This window comes from Cyprinodon variegatus, unplaced genomic scaffold, assembly GCF_000732505.1.
Source record: "Cyprinodon variegatus isolate N-32 unplaced genomic scaffold, C_variegatus-1.0 Scaffold734, whole genome shotgun sequence".
NCBI classification, from domain to species: domain Eukaryota; kingdom Metazoa; phylum Chordata; class Actinopteri; order Cyprinodontiformes; family Cyprinodontidae; genus Cyprinodon; species Cyprinodon variegatus.
The window spans coordinates 331,902-338,074 of record NW_015151187.1 but is presented as its reverse complement, the minus strand read 5'-3'; positions in this window follow the sequence as shown (position 1 = coordinate 338,074).

The window sequence follows — 6,173 nt, the reverse complement described above, 5'->3', positions numbered from 1 at the left end:
GGGGGGGGGGTTCAGTGGAAATGTTTGACTGCATGCATGTGATTCATAAAATTGAGAAATGAGGAACAAATATGGGCGGAGATTGAGAGATTATTCACATTTCATGCCATGGTCAGGATCAAGGCAACATATTAAATTGACTCCATTTAAAGGGGGCTTGACCAGCTCCATATTCATTTGGCCCATTAGAGAGTTCCTCTTTTATTGCTTTTTAAGTAAAAGAGCATGTTGAAGAGCAAATATGGGCTGTTTTAGTAACAGATAAAGATGATGTAAAATATAGAAAGCAGTTATGAAATTAGGAGGAGAAGCAATCCAACCAATACAGCCTAAAACGAAAAAGTGATTGTAAACATTTCAAACTCTGAGTCATCCGAGTCAAGGCAACCACAAATCAAGCCTAAATGTGAGGTAATCAAACTTTCAATCAGTTTATCTGAAAATTTTTGGACATCTTAGACAGTCTAAGTTATCTACGTAGGACTCTTTGTTACTTTGGCTTACCATAACCAGGGCAATCCGGGTTGTAGCACCAATAGAGGCCCAGCCTCATAGGTACATTTCAAATCTTCTGTTATCTATGGCTGTGTTTTTGATCATTTTAATTATTAAGACTTTTGTTGTGCAACGGGGACCGTTCGGACTCCTCTGAGAAATCAAACAGAAACTAAACGAACGCATGGTGCAGCAAAGGCCAGCAGTTCTGGGCAAGATTCAGCTGTACACTTGCACCTCAAGAAAAAAAAACTTAACACCTTTGATGCCTGAAATGTTAGATTTTGGACAGAGAGGACAATGACAAGTGGATCTTTGATTTGCTTCTGACTTGGAATGTGCTTAGGGGTAATTGTTAAAGACTCGTGGATAAGTCTCTAGAAAAACAGAGTGAACGTCCAGTTTCCTCTGATTTAAGCCTGTTTTGTGATAGCAAGCTTGTCAGACTACAACTGCCATGAAGCACTTGTTCTATAAGGTAAACAGTCCATCCAATTCAATTTGGTTCACACATATCATCTTAAGGCAGTTTACAGAGACAATACAGACAGATTGGTTCAAGTTTTATTTTACATTACTAAATAGGAACTTTATCCAAATCTTGCAAATAACTTACCGTAAGGTATTCCTTTCTGGTCATTTTGGTCAACAGCTGTATTCACACTGTTGACCAAATAGCCTCACATGGAGGCTATTTTTGCCCAGGTGGTTTCTTATCTTTGAATCAAAGTCAATGACCCTGGCAGACACAAAGCTAGTCCTGAGGTTTTTTAGATGTTCTGGGTTCCTCTGTAAAGTGCTGATGGAATAAATCACAGAGGTCTACCCCTCCTGTGTCATCCACTCTTCCCTGTTTCCTCCATTGGTTCCTAAAGGCATTTCCTGGGGTTCCTTCCTAAACATAAAAAAATGGCTTTGTACACATTTCCTCGTTTATGGGTGGCTTTTTTGCGTAAATCAAGCACTTTTTGACATCTTTTAGCCTGCTTCGTGTTTTCTTTCAGGTCCTAATTAAAGTGTTTTTTGTTCTGCTGGTCTCACGGAAACCTGGAATTTCTATGATTTATAAATAAACTCTGCTTACCAAAGAGTCCAATTTATCAGTATTATCAGACTTATCTATGGGTCAAGACATTCAAACAGAGGGTCAGATTCTTGGCTTATACTTGATAATCGAAATGTTCTTTTAAAAAACACCCCAAATAATAGCAGTAATAAGAGTTTTTTGATTGCTAATTTGGAAAGCACAAAAACTCAGCCCTGCTTTTGCAATAAAAGAAACATGTCCATGTTCTAACATGTGCTTTGCAGTAAGAAAAGTGCAACTTCTTCTTTAATTCCGAAAAATGATCACTCTGGCAGAGAGAAGTTTAATGCAAATCCTAGCTCCCATACACCCACACACACCCAAATCATGAGATGATGAAATAAAGCATTAAATTGAACAAGTGAGAAGAGATGCAGCTGCGGGAACCAGATCCAAAACTGTCTGGGTGCGATGAAACGACTCAGGGGCCAAACAAGATGCTATTCATTAGAGAACCACCCGATAAACCACCAGCAGCTGAGACGTCTGTCTGTGACCTCAATTACCCCCCTGACTCACTTACCACTTCTTTGATCCATAAACTAAGCTCACCGGGTTCAGCTAGGGGAGGATATATGTGTGCAGGGAGTAATAATGGGACTTTCTAGAACGTTGCTCTTCTAAAGCAGCTCATAGTGATGCTGCATGTTATTCATAAAAATACCTCAAACATCCTGAGAGCAAAAAAAAGAAAAAAGATAGAGCATAGAGACTGCAATAGGACCAAAACAAAACTTGTGTTTGGTTGCTACAGCAGCAGCAGCGGAGGAAACCCTCCTGCTGCACGGATACACGGGAGAACCAAACCACACTCTCTTTATTTTACTGTAAAATAAACAATGTTTCCATGTTGCGGAACCACTTTGGATTTTCAGGACCATTAAACAACACATATCGTGATACTGTCCTGAAGATTTCAGCATGTACTTCTGCAAGGTCAGTTTATGTGATTCCAGGAATTTCACGGCCCGTATGAACAAACGTCTGTGTGTTGGTGTGTCTGTGCGCGCTTTGGAAATGTGTGTGCCGTGATGAAACTGCTGGAAATGTACTGAGACGTTCGACGAAGCGCTGTCAAAGCAGAATAATACAGTACCCCCACTCAGAAAAGAAAAAGGGAAAACAAAGACATTTGGTCATATTCAATCTAATTCAGCCAGGGTTGTGAACAAGGGGGGAAGATTTCTAGAGAGTTGTGTGCAAAGAAAAAGGAGGAGACTGGTATAGTGCTTAAGGGGGAAGTTATTCTTTGTGCCAATTACACTTCCTTGATATCTCCAGACAAAATGGAGGCTACCCACTATTTTGTTATAGTTACTCAGAGTTTGCAGCAAAGAAACTGGAGAGTCTACAGGCACTCATTCATGTATGAACTGTTTATACAACTCGCTTCGTGGATTAGCAAGAATTAAATAAATGAAAGAGTGATGTATACAGTGTTTATGGCTGAGTTTGCAAAGCTGTGTAACTGTGCAAACGTCTTATCAGGGTTACTGTAAACAGGATACAAAAGAGATTTACATCAGTATCCTGGCATGAGGCTGTACGAGTAAACACGTTGATTAAGATGGGATTTGGTGCTAAATGGAGCGGGGAGATTTTTGGAAAACATGAGTTGCTCGGTTTGTTTGACGGCCATGTGTCAAGAGTGGTCAATGGTTTTTAAGCCCAAAAAATAAATAAGGAAAACATCCAAACAGACAGGTTTAAGGGGCACACACACAAAAAATAAAGTTTTTGTCTTTCCACAGGGACCCCTACTGTAATGACAGTTTTCTGGCCTACAGTAAGTCTGACCTTTGGACAATTGGTCCGGATAAGTTAGATTGAACCCTTTTTTTTCAATTTACAACTCTTTTCATCTGTTCCTTTAACTGTAGCTTTTACTTTATGGTGCATCTGTTTTTTGTATTATTATTCCATTATTGTTGCAGGCAAGGAACGTATTTATTAAAGGCTCTGTAACTGGTTTTATTTGAATCCCCCTAAGAGAAATGCTTTTTACCTGGTAAATTGTGTGGCCATGTTGTTAAAATAAATTGATTGCGAATATGATTGCGAATATGCAGGGGTTCAGGCAGTTTTAGCATCGGCTTTTAACTGTAATGTGGCATTTTCTCTGCAAATTGAGCTCATTCTGTAGGGTTTCCGGTGTTCAATCAGCCACTAAGAGCGTCGTCCAACAAGGAGTGTTTTCTCCAAGAGGATGCACGGTATGTCTTGTAAACAGACGCATGGGGGTCAACAAAGGGATAGCAGTGATACTTCTATGGGCTGTCACTGCATATACAGCAAAGCAACCTGAAAAGATCAAAAAGGAGGAAGTAAAGAGAAAGCTGAAATATAGAAATGACCAAAGAAGGTCTTGTTAATCTTAGGCCACCCTACTCTAGTTGGAGACTTTTCGGAATTTCCTCAGACTAAATATGGACTCGAAAATGTCTGTAGTCCTCCTAGACAAGTATGCCTGGGTAAATTCTGTCATCTGGGTCATGGCGACCATGATCTTGCTTAAAATGGAAGGCAAACAAACTGACGCTCGATTTTTTTGAAGACATTTTGACATCTATCTAGGAGTATTTGTTAATTCTGTTGGCTCGCACCAGAGAAAACTCTATTTGGATTGCTGATGTATTTAAGCAGCATGGAGGACCAACCCCTTGAACAAATTCCAAGTCAGATGGTAATCAATTAGCCACTCTTTTTTCTTCGGCTGATTTATACTTCGAAACTAGATCGTCTGCGTAGGCGTCGCAGTAAGAGATGTCCCCACCCCCTCAGCAGAGTGTCTGCTGAGGGGGTGGGAGGGGGTATTTATCTTCTTGTAAACTAAAACAGACTTTATTATGCTGCTGAAAAATTCATAAATGATGCTTACATGTTGCAAGTAGCAAAAACAACAGAAAGTTAAGACAACCTGCACATCACAAAAGAGCCCAAGGCCAATACCGGGACAATTATTAAGTCATATGAGACCAGATCAAAGATGTTCAACAGATTCCTTTATTCAGATCAGACTCCTAGCAAAAACATAAATGGAATGATGTACAGAGGTCATCTGAAAGGAATAAAGGAGAGTTTTGTTTCAAATCTATTTTTAACACTTCTTAACTCTAACTTTGTGTCAGCATATGTTGCGTTTCCAATAGTGGCAAAAAAAAGGTTATTGTCCATCATTGCAAAGTTTTTTATATGTAAGACTAGATCATTGCATGGGTTAGAAAACAGCAACAGATATAATTGATGTATTTTCAGGCCTTTTTGGTGATTTTTTTATGTGGCCACTTAGCAATTCAATTTATTTTATTTATATAGCACCAATTCACCATATATATCATCTCAAGGCACTTTTCAATTCAACCAGATCATACAGTGAAATTGATTTAAAGTTTTCTATCTAAGGGAAACCAGTTAATTGCATCAACTCATTGACTCCAAGGCAATCCCTCACACTAAGCATCCTTGTAGCGACAGTGGAGAGGAAATACTCCATTTTAACAGTAAGAACCAGCAGAACCAGACTCAGTGTGAGCGTCCACCTGCCGGGGCCGACTTAGGTTCAAGGAGACAGAAGCAGACATACAGTAAGAAGCAGAGATTCAAAAGGCGACTGTAAACTAGCTCCACAGGTGGCCCCGTCTGGGAAACACACAGCCAGGCAGACGAGCCCCGAGCCAGTTCCCTTGTCAGTGGATGAAGAGAGCACATCCAGCCAGTAACAGTCAGATTGGCTGGGTTGGGTTGTTTTTAGAATGTAATAAAGATGTGTGTGAGGCCAGTCAGACTGGTTGGATGGACATATGTCCCTCTCTTAGCTTCCGATTTATGCTTTAACTAAGGGCCTTGTTCCATATCACCTCCTACTGCTCTAGAACACTTCAGTCATGCGGTGTAAAGGGCTGGTTATCCTCACGCAGCACTGTGCCGCAGTGAGCTTCACGCAGACCTTTTTGATTTATGCCCAATTTTGAAGAGTGGTCTATGTTATGCCATGCCATAATGCAAGACGGATGGTCAAGAACTAGCTGTGGGTCTAGATATGGCAGAGGCGGTGAGGAGGTGGGAGCAAGTTTGTGCGACAACGGAGGGACATGAGGGTGAAAAAGAGTAGGGATCCACCTCACTCTTCTAACTGGTCCAACTTCATGAGTTGTTTCCGCAATAGTGGTTGGTCATACAAACAAAACAAGCCGGTAAGGTACCAAACAGGAAATACGCATGAGTAGGGCGGATGTAGATTTGACCAATCAGAGGCCTCCTGTCTTCAGCACTGTCTGCAGTCACCTACAATCTGGGAGAGGTGCAGCAGAGTGTCTGCGGGGGGGCAGGGATGTCTTTGTGTTCACTGTGACACCTACTCAGAAAATCTAGTTTCGAAGTATAAATCAGCCTTAAGTTGCTGCTTTTCTGAACAATTTTTTTTTTTTTTTGCAACTTAAAGCATTAAAGCCCATGTTTTGGTGTTTGCTGACCTAATTTTGGAGAATTTGCTGTAAAATAATTTCTACACACCTCTTGGTCAATGTAGCATCCATTCTCTCTCATAATGTTCCTACATATAGATATCCATCCATGCATCTATCTATCTATC